The sequence below is a fragment of the Panthera leo genome, chromosome D2 (assembly GCF_018350215.1).
Source record: "Panthera leo isolate Ple1 chromosome D2, P.leo_Ple1_pat1.1, whole genome shotgun sequence".
Lineage (NCBI taxonomy): Eukaryota > Metazoa > Chordata > Mammalia > Carnivora > Felidae > Panthera > Panthera leo.
This window is the reverse complement of record NC_056689.1, coordinates 71960056-71981891: the sequence shown is the minus strand read 5'-3', so window position 1 is coordinate 71981891 and position 21836 is coordinate 71960056. Positions and strand designations below refer to the sequence as shown.

The following is a 21836-nucleotide window of genomic DNA, read 5'->3' as shown; positions in this document are numbered from 1 at the left end:
AGTGGTGGGTAGGGGAATGGTTTTAGCCTACAACAATACCTAAATGAACCAATACCTAAATGTGCCAGAGCACATTTTCATCAAGAACTTCAAGAAACAACACTCTAGTTTAGAACTAGTATGAGACAGAATTTCTAAATATAATAATAATAAATCCATGTAGTACATGGATTGCTTTGAAGGTAAGACAAGTAAAATCTAACAAGGGTATTAGAGAAAGTGGGGGCGTCCCTAAAACAAAAAGAAGGATATTGTTAAATAGGTTTCAAATGATACAATAGACATATATTTTCTAAGAGCCAAATAAGTGAAGAATAACATTCTTGGAATTAGCCGCATCACGTGAAAACAATTAAAGCTATGAGCATCAGTCTTAGTAGCCTGAATGGGTAAAGCTCACTATATATTGATGCTGTAAATCTCCACTCTCAAGAGCTTAGAAAGTACCATGAATTTATAGTCTTAGATATCATTCTTTTCTTAAAGAATGACCTTCAGTTACAAACAAGGTACAAGACTATTGAATACAAAGACACTTTCAAAATCACTAGCAACTTACACATTGACTTTGCCATTGATTGATATGTTAAAGTAACAAATCCCAGGCTGGGTAACCATGGCAGACCATGTATTAAATATCAACTCATAGAATCAGTTAAAGAACGCTTGATATTTTCAACTTGAACAAGTAACTAACCATGAACAAAAACAAAGATTATTATTTAACCACAATGAGTAGGAGACATATTAATCCAGTGAATTAAAAAGAATGTTTCACTGTTTCTGACCTCGCCTTAGCAAAATTCCCATCTCCAGATAAACATAGTGTTCAGATTTCTCAAGACATTCCCAGCAGTTCATCTGTCAGTTTAAAGGTTTAACATTTAAGAAACACAGTATGAAAAGAAACAGGGGATTAGAATGCAGACAGTAGGTCAGATGAATAAACTGCCACCATAGCAACTTAGTATTAGCATGGCCAACCAAAAGAGAGGAGAATCGGGATCTATTAAGAGCCTGTAATGAGTTGAATAGTGTCCCTCCAAAGTTCACGTCCACCAAGAACCTCAGGATGTGACCTTATTTGGAAAGAGGGTCTTTGCAGATGCAGTTAGTGAAAATGAGTTCATATTGGATTAGGGTGAGATCTAAAACCAATGAATGGTGTTGTTAAAAGCCATACGAAGACACACAGGGAAGAAAGAAGTTCATGTGATGAAATGGAGAAGATTGTTGGAAGCCACCAGAAGCTAGGAGATAAGCAAGAAAGGATTCTTCTCTAGAGCTTTGAGAGGGAGCCTGGTTCTGCTGGCACTTTTATTTTGGACTTCTGGCCTCCAGAATTATGATAAATAAAGATTATATTTCTTTTGTCTTTAGCCATCCAGTCTATGGTAATTTGTATGGCAGCCCTAGGAAACTGATACAGATTTTGGCACCAGGAAGGGAGGTGCTTCTATATAACACACATCTAAAAATCTGCAAATGATTTTGGTATTGTGTAATGGGTAGAAGCTGGAAAAAATTGGGGGCACTTGATATAAAGAGACCAGATTTCCTTGAAAAGACTGTTGGTAGAAATACAGATACTAAGTGTGATTCTCATGAGAGCTCAGAAAGAAGTGAGGGGAGCTTTAGAGGAGGCTTCTATTATCTTAGAGCATAACATATATTGCCATTAACAGAATGTTGCTAGAAATCTGAATACTGAATGTGAGGTCTCAGATGGAAATAAGGAGTATGTTGTTGGAAACTGGAAGAAAGGCAAAGTGTGGAAGGTATGCCTGTTTCCTTCTTGCTGCATATAGTAAAATGGGAGAAGAAAGAGATAAATTAGGGCACAAACTGTGATAAACAAAAAGGAACCAGAACTTAATGATTTGGAAAATTCTCAGCCTATCTGGATAGCAAAAGCTGAGAAAGCATGCTCTGTAGAGAGCACAAATGTTGTAGCTGGACCACATTTTGTTGAAATTAGATGTCTGATTCATGGATCCAATCAACCAATCTTGGCAGAAGCCAGCAGAGACGGGATTGATGGGGCTATCTCGGAAAGATGTGTGGAGGCCCTCCCATGTGATGGGGTGAACTTCCTGTATGGCACACGAAACTAACAAGATCTTTGAGAAACTTTTACTAACAGAAACACTGCCAGCTTAGACTGAAAAGTATGGAGATGGGAAGAAATGAAGAATGACTCTGAGGGCAGAGCCCATAGACGCAGATGCCAGAAGGGGTGACCATGGGTCCCAAAGATAGAGCAGTGAGCCAATGAATATTATTCTCAGGCCTTGAAATCTAGTAGAGCTTGGTTTGCTGGATTTCAGATGTTTTTGGACTAATGCTCCATTTATTTCTTCCATTTTCTTCCTTTCAGAATGCGACTACATATCTATGCCTGCCCCCCACCCCCCACTGTATTCTGCAATTAGATAATTTGTTTTCTGATTTCACAAATCCACAAGTAGAGAGGAATTTTGCCTTAAGATGGATCATACCCACCTATATCTGATATACATGCTGATTTCTGAACCTTTTCAGGTTGATATTTAGATAAGAACTTGGATTTAAAGTTAATGCTGGAATGAGTTAAAACTTTTGGGGATGTTGACATGGGTTGAATGTATATTTCACATAGGATTTTATGAATTTGGGGGGAACCACAGAGTAATTGCACTGGGTTGAACAGTGTCCCCCCAAAACCTCAGAATGTGACTTTAGCTTGGAAAGAGGGTCTTTACAGATATAATTAGTTAAGAGGAGATATACTGGGTTAAGATGTGGTCCTTATTAAATCCAGTGACTGGTATCATTGTAAGAAGGCCATGTGAAGACCAAGGCAGAAACAGAGTGATGTCAAAGAACAACAAACATTCCTGGCAACCACCAGGAGCTAGAAAAAAGGAATTAAAAATTTTCTCTTTCAGAAACCCCAAAAGGAATAAATTCTTCTGGATTCCAGAGCTGTTAGAATACATTTCTGTTGTTTGAAGTCACCTAGTTTGTGGTAATTTGTCATGGTAGTCCTAGGAAACTAACACAGAGCCCATCTTGCAACTGACATATATCTTACTTGTTTGACAATCCTGAGTGTAGGACCGTCTCCTGTAAGAAGTCTTGTCTGAGTCTACTGCTCCATGCACCTTGGGCATACCTTTATCAGAGGACTCAGTGTGCTGTGTTGACATTATCTCTTTATATGATATTTCCTCCACAGTGGTCTATGGGTTTGAGGGAAGGGCTCAAGTCTTTCACTATTTGTATCCCCAACATTTCAAACTACACCTGGCACAAATAAAATGCTTAACAATCCTGGTAGCTAATAGGTGCTATGTGTTTATATAGTCTCAGAAGTTCCACAACCATTGCCTAAAGTTCCAAACCATTGACTTTACAGAAAAGGAAACTAAGGTTCAGAGAGGTTAATCTCTTGGTTGAGCTCACAAAGCAAATAAATGACAAAACTAGCTCTTCAACACAGTTCTGACTCTAAATCACTGTATACTTCTCTGTCATTATCACCTGAGCTGAGGAATTCCTGCTTCCCACCTGTAATTCACTTACAAGACTTAGAGTAACTGCTCTATGAGCTGAAATACATTTGTATCTGAATGTTAAAACCCAAAGATAACCCAAAGGTTGTCTTGATATCTTACATATGTAGGTTCTTTACAATTTATATATATTTTAACATTTATGATTGTATTTAATAATCTGAACAAATTTAGGAATTATTGTCCTATTTTTCAAAATGAGCCTGCTGAGGTGAATGGATGTTAAATCATATGTTCACGGTTATTAAGCTAGTAAGTCTAAGGAACTTGAAACTCTACCTCTGTCTCTAAATCTGAACTCTTTTTATTAGATCACAACTGGACTTCATATCTCTACCAGTCTCATGTAGAACTTTAAGTGCGTTTATCTTTCTCTTTATTATATGCCATCCACACACGCTTAACCATGTGACTGTGTGTTTGTGTCTGTGTGTGTGCATGTGTGCGTATTTAGTATCCTAGTGGCAATGGGAATCCAGAGACTCTAATTTTCCATCCTATTCATTAAGTATTGACAGGGGCTAACAATGCATTACCATCTCCATGAAGCTGTTACTTTTATTTTTTACTTTTAGGAGAAATATGAATCCGTGCTGAACAATATCAGGCAGATCACCAAACATTTTTGTACCCTCAAATGTAGTATCTTTTTTTTAAAAGGACAGGTCCTATACACTGATTAATAAAATTACCTCTAACAAATATATTTGATCAATTAACATGCCAGAATTCTCCTGAACTCATCATCATTATCCTGTCCACTGAAAACTATGTGTCACAGGAGCACTTGGGTAGCTCAGTTGGTTAACTGTCCGACTTCAGCGCAGGTCATGATTTCACAGTTTGTGAGTTCAAGCCCCACGTCAGGCTCTGTGCTGACAGCTCTGAGCCTGTAGCTTGCTACAGATTCTGTGTCTCTCTCTCTCAGTTCCCCATCACCTCCCCCTGCTTGCACTCCATTTCCCTCTCTCTCTCAAAAATAAATAAACATTAAAACAATAAAACTAACATGTCACAAAAATATTTGCCCCAATAGCAACATCCTGGGAACTCTCTATGTAGTTATAGTCCTATTTTTATGGCTACTCTTATGTTAAAAGTCACCATTTAAGAACACTTCATTGTCAAGGGTATTGTTAACTTGTAGGCTGAAAATATGACGATCAGAGAGGTAGAATGATATTTCTAAAGTGCCTGTAGAATGGCCATGGAATCAGTAATAAGACTTCCAATTTCAACTTCACAGCCCTTTGCTCTTTTCCAAGCACTGAAGAGTCATTCTATAGGATGGGCACAGTCATTTTATAATTGGCCGTGTGAGTGGAATCAGATGCTGTGAGATGACCTCAACAATTAACAAATAGAAAACTGTGACATATCAACATTTCTTTTCACCATTATTATTTGAACTGGAAAAATAATCACAATATATTAGGGGTAAAATAATGTTAACTGAACCTAAAGGAGTAGTAATTTCCCCGTTTATTCTTTTGATCCAAAATTTAATATGGGCACTTTGAAAACATCCTTTGATGCACCTACTGAAATTCTCTAAGAAGTATGGTTAAAGAAACCATAAAGTCTAGATGTTATGTCCAGGTTCTATGGCATATATCTTCCTTACACACCACTGTGTATAAATCAGTATGAGGGCACTTAAACTCAGACATTTGCAGCCCTTCCATTTTTAGAACCAAAGTGATATTAACTCTTTTTTTTAGCCCTTTCTTGGGGTCATGAATCATCATTTGACACACATATCTTAAGTTATCTAAATATATCCGTGGATCCATGCAATTGTCATTTAGGGCAGAAAGGCAACAGAATAAAAAAAAATGTTGTGGATAAAGAGTCAGCTATCAGCTGACTATAACTACCAACTTAAATTTGAACAGTGGAAAAAGACTTTTTTTTTTTTTTTAAGGGAAGGGGCTGTTACTGAAATGTAACATACAGATAGAAAACATATAAAAACATACAGATAGAAAACATACAAAAACTCTTAAATGTATATACCATGATTAATTTTCATTAAGTCAACAGACTTGTGTGATGATTATACATGTTAATAAAAAAACAAAACAAAACATTAGCAGCATCTCAGAATCTTGCCTTATTCTCTCTTCTAGCCATTTCCTCCTATCCCCACAAGGGTAACCATTATGCGGATTTGTACTATCACAGATTAGTTTTGCCTGTTACTGAAATTTATATATGGGGATACTTATTTAGTGTCTGGCTTCTTTTAGTCAACATTATGTTTCTGAGATTCATCCATATGGTTGCATCGAGTTGTGACTTGTTCACACTGGTATTCCCTTATGTGAATATACCAAAATTTATACTAAAATTTTGTGTGTATGAGAGAGTTCTACAAAACACTTAGGAAGTTTCAATTATACACTTAGAAAGTTTCAATTATACACTACAGTGTTACCAACTATAATCACCATGTTTTATATTAGGTTCTCAGAACTTATCCATCTTACAGACAAAAATTAGTATTCTACCACCACCTTCTCCCTATTTCCCTTACCCCCCAGCTTGTGGCAACCACTTTTTTACTCTCTGTTTCTATGAGTTTGCTTTAAATTTAATTTAATTTAAATTTTAGTTTTTTGATTCCACATATAATTGATACCATGGAGTATTCGTCTTTCTCTTTCTGAATTACCATAATGCCCTCAGGGTTCATCCATGTTCTCTCAAATGGCAAGATTTCCTTCTTTCTCATGGCTGAAAAATACTCCATTTTATACACATCTCACATCTTTATAGATTCGTTCATTGAAGGACATTTAGATTATTTCTGCATCTTGGCCATCATAAGGAATGCTGCACTGGATGAGGGCAGGGGGGTAATATGTTGTGCATATATCAAAAGTTAATGCTTTCTTTTCCTTTGGATCCAGAATTGGGATTATTGGATAATATGGTAGTTCTATTTTTAGTTTTTTTGGGAAATCTCCATAGTGTTTTCCAAAGTGGATGCCCCAGTTTGCATTTCTACCAACAGTACATGAGGATTTCCTTGTCTCCACATCCTTGACGATACCTCTTTTATCTCTTTGATGACAGCCATTCTGTCATTAAACAGGCGTGAGATGATACCTCAGTGTAGTTTTGATTTGCACTCCCTGATGACTAGTGATGTTGGACATCATGTACGTGTTAGGCATTTATAAGTCTTCTTTGGAAAAATGTTTATTCAGTTCCTCTTTCCAATTTTTAATCAGATAGGTTTTTTGAGGGGAGAGGAAGGTAGGTTATTTTGCTGTGGAGCTGTGTGAGTTCCTTATATATATTAAGTTTTGTATAGATATTAATTATATATAAAACCCTACTTATCAGATAGATGATTTACCAACATTTTCTCCCATTCCATAGGCTCTTTGAATTGACTTTTGTTACAGTATAAGATAGGAGTCCTGCTCCATTCTTTTGCATGTGGCTGTTCAGGTTTCCCAATATCATTTGTTGAAAAGACTATTCTTTAACAATCAATTTATAATTGCATCTGACAGAATACCTAGGAATAAATTTAGTCAAGAAGGAGAATGATCTGCACACTGAAAATTAAGATATTGATATTGAAGATGACACAAGTAAATGGAAAAATATTCCATGTTTACAGATTAGAAGAATTAATATTGTTAAATTGCCCATACTACCCAAAGCAATCTATAGATGGAATGCAATCCTTATCAAAATTCCAATGGTACTTCTCACAGAAATAGGAAAAAAAGTCCTTAAATTCATATGGAACCACAAAAGACCTTAAACAGTGAAAGCAATCTTGATAAAGAACAAAGCTTGAGGCACCACACTTCCTGACTTCAAACTATATTTTAAAGCTATAGTAATCAAAACAGTATGGCAGTGGCATAAAAACATACATATAGATCAATGGAATAGAATAGAGAGTCCAGAAATAAACTCATGCATATATGGTCAATATATGACAAAGAAGTCAAGATTATCTATTTTAATCTTGATAGACATTTGGCTATCATGAATAGTACTGCCATGAAAAAATCTTGTACACTTTTTTAAAGTTTATATAGTTTTGAGAGAGAGAGAGGGAGAGAGAGAGTGAGGGAGGGAGGGAGAGAGAGAGAGAGAGAAGCAGAGAAAGAGATTCCCAAGCGGCTCCCTGTTGACAGTGCGGGGCTCTAGGTCATGAAATGAGATCATGACCTGAACTAAAAAAGTCAGCTGCTTAACCAACTGAGCCACCAGGAGCCCCTTGTTCATATATATTTTTTTAATGAACACTTTTTTTGTTGGATTTGTATCTGAGAGGAGAATTTCTTGGTCATAGGGTCTGTATATGTTTATATGTTTAAAATATATGACCCATTTTTCAATAACTGTTGTACCAGTTTACATTCCCAAAGCAATGTATGAGAGGTATGGTTGTTTTCATATCTTAGCCAAGATTTGATGATGCCTGTGTTTAATTTTAGCCATTCATGTGGATACATAATTGTGTTGCACTGTGGTTTTAATTTGCGTTTACCCAATGACTAATGAAGTTGAGCACCTTTAGATGTGTTTATTGGCCGTTTGGATAGCCTCTTATGAAGTGCCTGTTCAGGTGTTTTGCTTACTGAGTTGACTGCATCCTTTCTTATTAATTTGGAAGAATTCTTTATAAATTATGAAGAATGAATCTTTTTTAGAGATATTTTTGTAGTAAATACCTTCTCCCATCACATGCATTACATTTTCACTCTCTTAACAGTATCGTTTGGTGGAAAAACGTTCTTAATATAGTTTAATATGCCACATTTTCTATGCCACATTTTCTATTTGATAGAAAATGTTTAAGAAATCATTAAATACTCCCAAGTCATGAAGGTATTCTGTTTTCCTTTAAAAAACTGTTTTATTTTCACAGTGTAGATCTACAGCCCATTTGATTTTGATTTTTGTGAGACGGGAGTCCCAATAATTTTTTTCTTACATGGATACCCAATTGATCCACCATGATTTATTGAAAAGACCATTCTCGTTCTACTGCAATGCAATGTCACCTTTGTCATGTATCATACTACACTATCCATTGGTCTCTTTGTCTATTCTTGCACCAGTTCCAAGTGTCTTAGTTATTACAGCATTATAAAAGATCTCAATATCTGGTAGCATACAGTTTTCTTCTTGGGATATTCTTTGCCTTTTGATTTCCACAAATATTTTAGAATAAGTCTGTCACTTTCCATAAAAAAAAATATCTCTAGGATTTTTACTGGGAATGCCTTGAATCTATTTTCAGCTTGGAGAGAAATGACATCATTATAATACATCATTAAAATTCTTCTTAAACTTAGCTCTCAAACATCAATAATCTTTTTAAAAAATATTTATTTATGTTTGAGAGAGAGAGAGAGAGACAGAGCACGAGTGGTGAAGGGGCAGAGAGAGAGGGAGACACAGAAGCTGAAGCAGGCTTCAGGCTCCCAGCTACGGAGCCCGACGTGAGGCTTGAACTCAGGAACAGTGAGATCATGACGTGAGCCGAAGTCAGATGCTTAACTGACTGAGCCACCCAGGCACCCCTCAAACATCAATAATCTTAACTATAATATTGGCAGGAGGGAGCTTAGTGAAAGATAAATCAAGATGGAGATTTCTGGCAGACACCCTTGATTGTATGTATTCTGTGTATTATTTGCCTTAAGATCCACATGCCTTAGAGACCAAATATGTAGGTGATATTGTAGATACTTAATTTTACATGTCATAGTCCTCAAAGCTTAGGAATTCCAATAGCCTCAGTTGCCACCCTTCAGCAGATGACTTCCCAACCTAGATCTCTACCCTAACTTTTCAGCTGAGCTACATCCGTGCTCACATCTCCAGGGTTGATATAATTATTTGGCCATTCCACCAGTAACTCATATTTAACATGTACAAAATTACACTCATTCTCGAATCTAATCTTCTATCTTCCTAATTTCTACTTCTATTGAAAGAATCCTCAGAATTCCAGGTGTTAAGCTGAGATCTTTAATTGCTTCCATCTCATGCAGCGGTATACAGAGGTGGAAAGTGGTGGGGGAATGTGCCCTGGGTGCAGGCAATAAAGGGGGCATTGTCAGAAGAGAATTCAGAACAACAATAATACTGACTAAAAACAGGTAGAGTTTTTATTATCACTAAATTTTTAGGAAATTCTAACAATGTGAATCTCCCACCACACCGCACTTTGGTACACTCCTCCTGTCCCTGTGCTCCTGAAGTTGAACTGGTTGCAAGATTATGTCCTTTTATCCTTGGAGACAGCTCTTTCTATGTCCCTAGCCTCAGGCTCTCATTGCCTTATGGTCATTTTGCACCTAGAGTTTTCTTCTTCCAATTCATCCTATACAAGCCACCAGGGTAAAAACAAACAAGTTCTGAACATTTCATTCCTCAGCTCATAATCCTTTAATAGCTCTCTATTGCCAACAGAATAAAGTTCAAAACTTAGCTTGTTATTCAAGGCCTTGGTGGCCTCCCTCCCTTTGTACCACCTTTCTCTCTATATGATTTCCAGAAAGAACCATATACTCTATTTCATGTATATGCTCTACTTCTGTGACTTAGTTCACTACTATTCTTCTCCTTACTCTTTCACTGCATCACTGTCCACATTCTACTCATTCCTCTTCAAAGAGCAACTCACTATTACCTCCTGCATGAGTATCTCCCTTATGTCAACTGCAAGAAAACTCTTCTCTGAGTTTGCCTAGCATTTCGTCTTTCATTTATGGTGTTTGCTATTTTACACTTTGTATATCACGGATTTTTTTTCTTAGCTCTTCTTATAGACTCCAACCAGCCTGGAATACACTTGGCATTTAACAGTTCTACTTATTGTCACTTACAAACTCCTTGGAGTTACGGCCAAATCTCACTCATATTAGCCATCAGCAACTATCCCAATTCTTTACATGAACTAGACTCTAAATACCTCTTGAAATGAAGGAAGTGTATAGTATTCAGCTACTCATCTTGTGATTGTTGTTGAATACTCTATTCTTGTTTGTCCCTCCTGTCCATAATTCCCTAGGAAAGACCTGCCTGAACAATACTATCTATTCAATTGCATTTAGTCTCCCATCAAAACCACATGTTCTCAAGAAGTTTCCTTCATGTTCCAAAGGATTTAAATAGGCCCAGAATCCCCAAAATTTTTACTTCAAAGCTATTATGATTTTTTCCCTTTTCTGAATTCTCAGCACATATTATTTATATTATTCATTCAGTTCTTAATCATATAGTTCTTTGTTACATGCCTTATATTTTTAACTCATGCATTGTTCTTTTTCCCAAGGGCTAGATATTTCTTCCTAACCACAATGAAATTCTTTTGTGGATGGGGGCCTTGTATTAAGCTCCATTTTCCCTCCCCGGCAGCTAACACAGGGCTAATTCCCACCCCCACCCCCACCCCCGAATGAATGGTTTTGCTGCAAACATGTTGGCTAGAACTTTATACTAAATATCTCCTTCCTTCTTGTCAGTAAACTACAGTTAAATTTAAGTTAGTTAAAATTAATCTTGAAATACATCACATACCATGGAATTTGTGTCAATTAATTTTCCTTAATCTTACAGGATTATTCTGAATTTGGAGATTATAGAAACTAAATTATTTACTTAGCAAGAACTTTACATTTCTTGATATAACATTAAAGTCATAATTCCCCTGCTAAAATTAATTTTTTGAATTTAGAAATATTTTTAAGGGAAATTAGGATATACAAATTATTTTTATTTTGTTATTCAGTTAATAGTAGACATAAAAACTAGTAACAATTTGAAAAAACAATAACTTGTGCTCTTTGTTTACTGGGGTCAGACATTTCATATTATATTTAATTCCTACACATACAATAGGTGGTATATACATTATACTCTTGTTACAGATGATAAAAATGAGACCTTAGTGTTTCACTTAACATGGCCAGGGTCACATAGACACTATGTGTAAAAATAGGTATTCTACTCTTGGTCTGTCTGACTATAAATCCTGTGTTCAAGTCTGCAGGTTGACTGCCTTTCCAACCAGAAAAAAAGGATCGTTCCCCTTCTCTACTGATAAATGCTTTTCCCGACAACAATTCATTATGCAAATATTCACGCATGCAGAAGGGTTGGAAGGATAGTGTAGTAACCACTATATGTATACCTGTCATTCCAATTCTACAAATCTTAACCTTTTGCTCTATTTGCTTTATCACAACTTTATCACCGATCTGTCCATTTGTCAATCTATCAGTCCATTTCTTCGGAGACATTTCAAATAAGTTACGGACATCAACAGATTTCATTGCTAAAACTTTCGGTATGAATTATTAATCAACGTTCATGCTTATTCTGAGGAGAGTTTTAGTTCAATCAAATGGCACTTAATCAGAGAGGCTTTCAAACACTTCTTAGAAACTTTTTTTTGGGTGGCAATTCAAATCTTCAAACTTTCTCTACCATATCGGTCAAAATAGAAATGTGATGTGGAAATGCCGGTTCTCATGTTTGTTTAAATGAGGCAAGCATTCAACTACCTACATCAATTTTAAACTGGTAGGTCAAGTTTGAAAATGATAGCCCCTTTATGTTGTCTCTAGTTCCTTTGATATACATACATATTTTTTAAAAAAATGTCAGTGATGTCTATGATATCTCCTGTGGCAGTTATAATTCAAGATCGTAAATAATAAAAATTCATATGCTCTAAAGTTTTCCTAGCTCTCTGACAATTATGCACATATGCACATTATCCCATAGTTACGACACTGCTGTGATAACTTATTTGCTTGATGATATTTGCCAATGAAGTCATATCACTCTCTTAAGGAATCCTGAGAGTTATCTTGGAGTTAGTTTTGTGATGGTGATAAACAAAAGCGATCCACATATTCAGAAAAGTTCATCCTCAGTGCTGACTCCTATCAGGACCTGGGTTTTTGGTAGTATCTATCAGGTCATGAAGACAATTGTGCAGGTAGCTATGAGAGATTGGTATTTTTCTAAAATGCTCGTTTTGTTGTTGTTGTTGTTGTTGTTGTTGTTGTTGTTCATTAGGATTCCTGGATAACTGACCTGATCCAGGGTTCCTGCTCTGCCACTAATGCCTGCTGGGATGGGGCATTTCCCAGTTGTTATGCTCACTTAAAGTTACAGTGGGCAAGTCCTTAATTACTTTTTTAATAAGATGGACCACAGAAGACAGTCCCATCAGTATTCACTGAGTAGCTCAGATTAGAATGTTCTGAGTTTTGTTCATTCTCCATCCCTAATCTTTCTCTTCTATACTCTTGCCATTTCAGAAAAAGTTACAGAAAACAAAACAAAAGAAAGTGTCCTTTAGAGTATTAGTTCTCAGTGATTAGAGATTCTAACAGTGGTTAGAGACTCAACAGCTCTGATTATAGACCAGCTTATTAAACGGAAGAATTCAGGGTCTTCTTGAGATTAGCTAAATGAAAGTATCAGAGGGGACTGGGCCTGAGAATCTTCATTTTAACAAGCATTTCTCTGGATCTGATACAATTCTAATTTGAGAACCACTGATTAAAACAGACTTCTCCTACTGAGAAAAATCTTAGACGTAAACCCTAGTTATAATGTAATACAAATATAGACAATCGAATGATTTGCTGGTCAAGTCTCATTTGAACAAAATCCAGAGGATAGTGAAGCTGTTTGGAAATGTTTGAATTCTGTTCTTCCTGAAAGTTCTAGTTTATAAAAAGTGACTTTACCTCTATGGAGTAAATTTTCTTTCTATATCTAAAAGTGCTCTTATTTCAATGCGAGAAACATACTGCACTTTCATACATACTTAATTGTTAAAAAATTCCTAAAGAGTTGTTTTTGTCACATACTTATAACGATTTAGTTTAGTTTTGTTTTGCTTTTACTTTTTCTGGTAGGTACCAGAGAAGTTTCTGGCAAAAGCCATCATAAGATGAAAAGGACTACAAACAGTAATTTCTATTTGATGGTAAAAGAAAAAGGCGTAATGTGATCCTTTATTATCTGTAATATAAACAGCATCCAGTGTGGTACCTTCATTAAAAGTGAATATTTGGGGTGCCTGGGTGGTTCAGTTGGTTGAGCATCTGACTTCGACTCAGGTCATGATCTCATGGTTTGTGAGTTCAAGCACCACATGGGGCTCTGTGCTGACAGCTCAGAGCCTGGAGCCTGCTTCAGATTCTGTGTCTCCCTCTCTCTCTGCCCTCCCCTGCTCATGCTCCATGTCTGTCTGTCTGTCTGTCTCTCTCTCTCCCTAAAAAATAAAAAAAAAAAGTGAATATTTAATCAGTGGACAAATTCAACTATTTTGTTTAAAGTACTGCTAGAATCCACGGAGGACTGCACAGAAATGTAAGACTTCTTAACAGCCTTTCAGAGTATTACAGTGTTTTGAGAGAGGTATGATGTGGTTATCAAGAAATATAAAATCAAGAAGTTTATGTGTTCTACCAGTGGTACATGGAAGTGTGGGAGATGGAGTTGCCCTGAATAAGAAAGAATGGGTTCATACAAGTTTGAACTCAGTCTTTAGAATGAAGACTTTCAGGAGAATAAGAAAAAACCAAGGCTGAGCAAGAGCATGGCACAGAGGCACGTCCGGGTTTAATATGGTTAAGAACAGAGGTTTGGCCTGGAATCGCAGAGGGACATGAGGTTGAACAGAGTAAATGGTACTTGATTTCAGAGGCATTTAAATGCCAGACTAAGGAGTCTGAGTTTTACTAGACTGTTCTGTCAAGATTAACATATGCCTTATATAATTGGCAGCAAGGATCTACTTTGAAGTAAGGTCTTGATATCTGATTTTGGTACTGAACTTCCTAGATAACATACTATTTGCTCTTGAACTATCCCATTTATTTTAAAGATGCGTTATCTTGAATTCATGACTAAGCTTGGTAACTGACTCCATCACATACTAATTGCCTATGCCATCAAGAAAGCATAAAGCCTATTAATACTCTTTAAATGTTACCTCTAGGGGCGCTTGGATGGCTCAGGCGGTTAAGAGTCCAACTTCGGCTCAGGTCATGATCTCGTGGTCTGTGGGTTTGAGCCCCGCGTTGGGCTCTGTGCTGACAGCTCAGAGCCTGGAGCCTGTTTCAGATTCTGTGTCTCCCTCTTTCTATGACCCTCCCCTGTTCATGCTCTCTCTCTCTCTGTCTCAAAAATAAATAAATGTTAAAAAAATTTTTTTTAATGTTACCTCTAGCATACTAAAGTTCCTTCAATAAAAGAGTATTTGACTTTTTTTGTAGTTTTACTGTCTCCTCTCTTCTAAGCACTTTGCCTTAAACAAATAATTATACTGATTCTTCCAGATTTCTTATACATTTTGAAGTCTACATACTACATTTGTCTTTTTTAGGTTCAAACATCATAGCTTTTCATATTTTGTTACAGACCCTTGGCCTCATGTTTATTCTGTTATATTGGATTATGACTGGAAGCCTATAAAATCTGTAAAAGCTTCATTTTAGAAAAATAATCCAACACTATAATATGATACTTAGTGTAAACGTTTTCTGAGTGAAGAGAAAATATTATCAATACTGTTTCCTAAAGTCAAAGTGACCTATTGGTAGTGGAACACTTTGTATACAATGCACAGAAAGAAAAAGAGTACTATTTTATATAAGTGTTTTATTTTAAAAGATAATATAATAATAGTCTTTAAAAAAAACCAGTCAAGTATTACAAAGACGATTCAATATTTTTAAACTAAACTATTCACATTCACTTGCTAGTAACTTGACAAGCTATGGTTGTATGTTTTTGAAGGGAAAATTTAGAGAGCAAGTATTTTAGAAGTATGTATTTAGAACTGCCTTAGACATAATGTAGTGATTCAATACATATTACTTAAAAAGAGTTTTAATGATTAACTCCGATCACAAACAGGATTTACAATTATTTTCTAAATTATAACATTAAAAATTAACAGATTATTCAAAACCTCAATGCCATTCATTTCTCAACTCCTGTCTAATGACTATTAGTCAACATTATAAAAATGTCATTATTTCATGTAACATCTTTGATGCCTGTGGGATGGGGCTGGGAGGAATAAAAGAAAGCCTCACATCAAAGAATGGCCTCATTTACTCTAATCACAACTGAGTAAAATATTAAAAAGTCAGAAGAGTTATCAGTGACACCTGATCTTGAAAAAACAAAATAAGGAAAAAACAATCCTGGGGCATTCTGTCAGTGGTGGGATTAATGTAATATTAATTATAGTAAAGTGTCAACCAAAGATTAAGAGATAGAACTTAACAGAGGAATCAAAAAGCAGCCTACTGCTGGACTAAATTCAAAATAGATACTAGAAAGGAAAATTGGCTTAGATAGAAGTTTACTGAAAATTGAATAGGAATGTGAAACATATTCTACCAAGAGGTGAAACCATCCCTAGCTTTCATTAATCTCCTTTAGGATTTGGCATAGCCAGGTAACTTTCATGCACATTCCAATCTCAAACCTGGGGCTGGAAAAATGGCTGGATGTTCTACACGAGCGCTTATTTGGGGGATATTCTAGGGAGCAATCCTTGAATTTATGTACTTGGGTGGTTCGTGAGTTAGGAATGGTAAATGGGTACTAGGCTCTTGAATCTCAGGCTTACAGGTAAGGGCTGAGGGTCCAAACTTCAAATAATAAGGTAGGAACTCATGACAGCTATACATTCCCAAAGAACGTCAGGCAAATAAGGAAAGATATGTAGGCAGATAAGATAGGTCAGTCATACAGAATAAAAAGAGTTACACTTAGTGATTTCTAAAGCCACCCATTAGCTTAAAAAGAACTTGGGTAAAATTTTGTATTAGTGTTGAGAATTCACAAGTCAGTATTTGAATATCTTTAATGAAATGTTTTTATGAACCTGGTTTAGAGTTCACCATTTCTCCTATTATAATGAATAAAATGAAGACTGACTTCATGGGCATATGGCCTGTGCAGTTACACAGGGCCCTGTGTTTGGGAGGGCCCCAAGCCTGGTTAAATGCTCTGCTGAAATTCTTGAAATTCTCCATCTTGAAATTCTTCATAATTTTGTACCAAAAGTTTCGGTATATTCATTTTGCACCATATATTACGTACTTGGTGTTAAATACAATCAGTTATGACTGCGTTATATATCAGTGCCAAGAGAAAATAAACCAAATACATTTAGCAAAATGGGGTGTTGGCTACAGTAATACTTTATAAACACTTTTCTCTTCTGATCCCATCTTCCCAAAGTAATTTTCTTGTGTTCTCCTTGTACTACGTTTGGATGGGAAAGTACCTGATATTGGAAGATTTTAACCCTTCTGGGCATATGAATTTTAAAGGGACCTGATGAAAAAGCCTACTGAAGAAGGAATGAATTGCTAATGATGGACATTTAGGTAAATGTTTTTGGTGATGGATTTTTCTCCGCTTTTCATTTTACACAAAATATGCACTTGATTTACTCTTAACGCCTGAGCAGAGAAAAAGAGCCATTTACTCTACTCTTGCTCTCTACCTTGACTTCATTTCTCATAGCAAAGAAAAGTCCCCTTTTCTGCTTCCCCACAAAAATTTTCTTTACTGGATCATCCTCAATGTTCTTTGCTAGCTCTTTGTATAAAGGTGGTGGTAGGAAAATGGTGCCTCCTCAGTATAATACCAATTGAAGCTGCCTATTGGTTGTGGCTGGTTTTTAACCTCAGTCACAAGCCACAATTTCCAAGACAATTTCCCTTTATGCTCTTTTACACCACCCCCAAATCTCCCCTCTCACAGCATAATGAATCTCAATGCAGCTGAATCATGCAGGTCTGATTTAGCCTGCAAAAATGTCAGTCAAAGCAAGCAAGATGTACTCTTTGGCCTTGAGTGCTCTAAGCTGCTATGAATCATAGGTTTAGTTTTTGCCAAATGAAAAGCAATTTCACTTGCAAAAAAATATCTGTGGGGATACTTATGGCTTTTAACTCATAGGGAAAATGTATTAAAATTGTCTAGGGGAAGAGATTGTACGTGTGCGTGTGTGTGTGTGTGTGTACGTGTATGTGTGTGAACCTTTTATGAAACCAGAAAAAAAGAACCAGAATTTACTGCATTTGCTTTCAGTTAAAATCTTCTCATTTTTTCAGCTTCAACTAACAGGTGTTAACCATTAGACTAATAAATTGCTTCTACAAATGGACCATATCAATGAGTTAGATTATTTAATCAGGTTCAAATTTTTGTAAGGGAGCAACTCAGTTAGATTTCGTTAGGAAGACTTTCTCTGAAATTAATTGCCAAAATATTGAGCAGTATGATATTTTCTCTAACTCCTACTTATAAACACCAGGCATTGTATAAAAATGGCTTTGTCAATACTGCATTCTATAACTTGGAATTTCTGTTCTTAGGAAAGAAAAAATTTACAAAAAACAAAATTGTTAACCTTCTTTTTCACCTTGGAATCCAATACCATAAATTGCAAGCTCTGTTCTGTTAGTATGGCACTTCATCTTTAGCCACAGAACACCTATAATGGTCAAAGGAGCCTTCATTTCTTACGAGAACTGTCTATCCTGACTTTTAAAGTGCAACTTAAGACATTGTTCAATATGTTCAGTCTATACTAGCCTTCAGCTAATCCAAGACTCCTCTAAACAATGGTTATCTAGTATGGTGGCAGCCCCATTAAGCTGTCTGAAACATCGCATCTTATTTTTTCCCCCAAGATTGTTCTTGTTATGAACAATTTTTGTAGCACCGAGAAAAAATTGTGAAGGAGTAAGCATTTCAGATAACATTTCGGATTAGGCTATTATAGTAAAATTGAACATCCCAATCAAGTCATTGGGCTTCTAAACTGATTTACTACATCTATGATCTTTTATGGTTTTAACTATTTGGAAGAGACAGAAAACTAGAACTGATTTCTCTCCTGAAAATATACTCAAGGAAGGAAAGCATGGAAAAGGGTAAAGCTGGTATATTAGATTCACAATCTGCTGAAAACATAATAAAAGAGGGCATTTTCTAAAAATGCTGAGAGATGATGTGACCTAACAAGATTAGGAGACAGACTGTAAGCAAGAAGCCTTTGAATGCTTGTGTTGGTTGTGTCTATCTTTGGGAAAATTATTTAATCCTGGTTATTCTTATATTTCTTTCTTTGTAAATTGGGGGTGTAGTTTCTCACCACAGTGCTGAAGTAATAATATCTGACAAATAATGGATCTTTTCTGTTACTGAATGTAATTTAATTTCTACAAGATCCAGCTTCTTAAAAAAGTTAATATCATATGTTCCATAAGATCAAAATGTTGAATTTTTTAAAAGTTTGTTATTTTTTTAGGAGAAACATTTTTAATACACTTTATTTACCTTGCAGTAGATATACACTTTTTAAAGGTAGGGCACATATTTTTAAAACACTTGACTTGTAAATCAAAAACTTTTTCTGAACTGTTTTACATTATATTTTTTATATTTTATACCTACAAAGCACATAGGCATATTTTTTTATTTTTAAATTTTTTAATGTTAATTTATTTTTTGAGAGACAGAGTGTGAGCGGGGGAGGGGCAGAGAGAGAGGGAGACACAGAATCCAAAGCAGGCGCCAGGCTCTAAGTTGTCAGCACAGAGCCAGACACGGGGCTCAAACTCACGGACCGCGAGATCATGACCTGAGCTGAAGTCCAACGCTTAACTAACTGAGCCACCCAGGTGCCCTAAAGCACACAGGCATATTAAGAAAACCCATCAATAAATTCTTTAAAAGACTAAGATTAACAATACAAACTCCAAGACATGTTCAGTGGTTTTATTAATGCTTTATTCAAACTAATTGATGTCACCAGAAAAACCTCTAAGTTTTTTTTTTCTCAAATTCTTGAAGCTCACCATTTTAAACAGAAATATATTTTCTGTAGACTGCAGCTTGCTTATTTTTATAATACCAGAGTTTGTTTTATTGACTTCAAATATGTAATTTTCTCAGCTTCAATTATTGCATGTGTGAGTAATAGACATTTAATTGCTAATTTGTTGGAAGATCTATGCCTCAGTATGCTTTTGACATACTTCAACTTGAAGAGGACTGATATTTATTTTAAGTAAGTTTACTCAGTTAACTTTCTCACTGATCTGTTAAAACTATTTTCTTTATGAAAAACAGCTTAGAAAGTATTGACTATAAAAAATGAGACAATTCCATATCATTGATTACATATCTTCAGCGTTTTACTGCCATGCTCTAGTTACCTCTAATTTTCATTGCTTTTAATATGCCATTTTTACTTGCAGCATTATTTTGAAGATTTTATGAACTTATGGGATTTGGGGTTAAAATGATAATTTAATATAAATATTGCTATCAATGTGTTCATTAGATGGCATAAATTTTTAGACTTCCTTATAAAGGTTTTCCTTTAAACATTTTAGTTAAAAAAATTAAAAAAACGGGGCACCTGGGTGGCTCTCAGTTGGCTGACAGCCCGACTTTGGCTCAGGTCATGATCTTGCGGTTCGTGAGTTCAAGCCCCACATCGGGCTCTGTACTGACAGCTCAGAGCCTGGAGCCTGCTTCGGATTCTGTGTCTCCCTCTCTCTGTGCTCCCCCCCTGCTCATGCTCTGTCTCTCCCTCTCTCTCAAAACTAAATAAACATTAAAAAATTTAAAAAAATTAAAAAAAACACTTTCAGGTCAGTACAACCTAGATCCAGGTTTTGTGGAACCTGAAACTTTTGGAGTTTTGGAAACTCTCTTTAAGAGAAAGAATATAAATGAAGAATACAGTATTAAATGCCAGTCTTTAGAAGAGTCCTGTGCATATGAGGGGCCTTCATGCTTAAGCTTCATTATCTTTGAAGTCAACCCACTTCTGGGGCAATAGCTGTTCGACTCTTCCATATTTTTCTAAGACATACAAAGAAACCTAGAACATCAGGCACTATGGTTAGTAGTAAAAATAGGAGTGATAACAGCTACTGCCTAAAAAGTGCTTATAAAATGAACTAGGCAAGGAAAGTCCTTTATATGTACGATCTCACCAAATCCTCAGAACCACCCTGTGACCCTGCTATTTTTTACTTTTGTTTTATTGATGAGGAAACTGAGCTCAGATAAATTTAGTAATGTGGCATAAATCAACCAACCATCAGGTGATAGATCTGGAATATGAAACCAGGTGTGAGTATCTCCAAGTTCAGAGATAATGAGGACTAACTGAACCAGAGAACCCTTTCTTTCTTTTCTTGTTGTTTGTATGAAATCTGATTAATATCATTCATAAGTCTATTACTTCTAAATCCTTCCACAAAAGGGCATTACAAATCTTCAGTTTACTGCAAACATATCTCTGAAAGAAGAGTGAACCCTAATGTTAAAGCTGTAATACAAATGTTTACTCACTGGCACTATAGTATAAAGCAAAATGAAGAATATCTTATTTAAATAAAACAAGGATTGTTATCTTTGCTTTATCATTATTTTGTTTATTTATTTACTTACTCATTTTATTATTTACTATTCCCTGGAGAATATATTCAACACATTTTTTTTCCTGTATATGCCTATAGCCAATTTTCTAGGCTCATTTAAAAACAAATGCAAATCAAAAAAAATTTAATGTTTATTTATTTTTAAGAATGAGAAAGAGAGTGTGGGGGTGGGGCAGAGAGAAAGGAGGACACAGGATCTGCAGCAGGCTCTAAGCTGGCAGCACAGAGCCCAAGGTGAGACTGGAACTCACAAACCGTGAAATCATGACCTGACCTGAAGTTGGACACTTAACCAACTGAGCCACCCACGTAGCCCAATGCAATTTTTTTAAAAATAATGAAAGCTATGTTTTGCTCAGGAATACTAATGTATACATACCATATACATTGTTTTACAGGAGATACTAGTTTGCCAAACTTCAGTAGCAAAACACCAAGTTGTGAGTTTGGCATCGTCTAGCTCCGTGGTTTCTCGATGCCCTGGGGAACCTGGTAGTTAGCAATGTTGAGAAACACCTTGTTGCTGCCACTTCTCTTCTTACAGGTGACTCTATTGTGATAGAACATTCAAGTCTTTAAGATGCAAGGCCTGGCAGGGGCGCCTGGGTGGCTCAGTCGGTTAAGCATCTGACCACAGCTCAGGTCATGATCTCACAGTTTATGGGTTCGAGCCGTGCAGGGGGCTCTGTGCTGAGAGCTCAGAGCCTGGAGCCTGCTTCAGGTTCGGTCTCCGTCTCTCTGCCCCCTCCCCATTCGCACTCTGTCTCTTTCTCTCTCTCAA

General features: G+C 36.1%; 1 protein-coding gene across 4 annotated transcripts in view; it reads right to left on the bottom strand.

Moving 5' to 3' along the window:
* Nucleotides 1–21836, bottom strand: part of ATRNL1 (attractin like 1) — a 777769-nt gene that overhangs the window by 173359 nt on the left and 582574 nt on the right. The window lies entirely within an intron of this gene.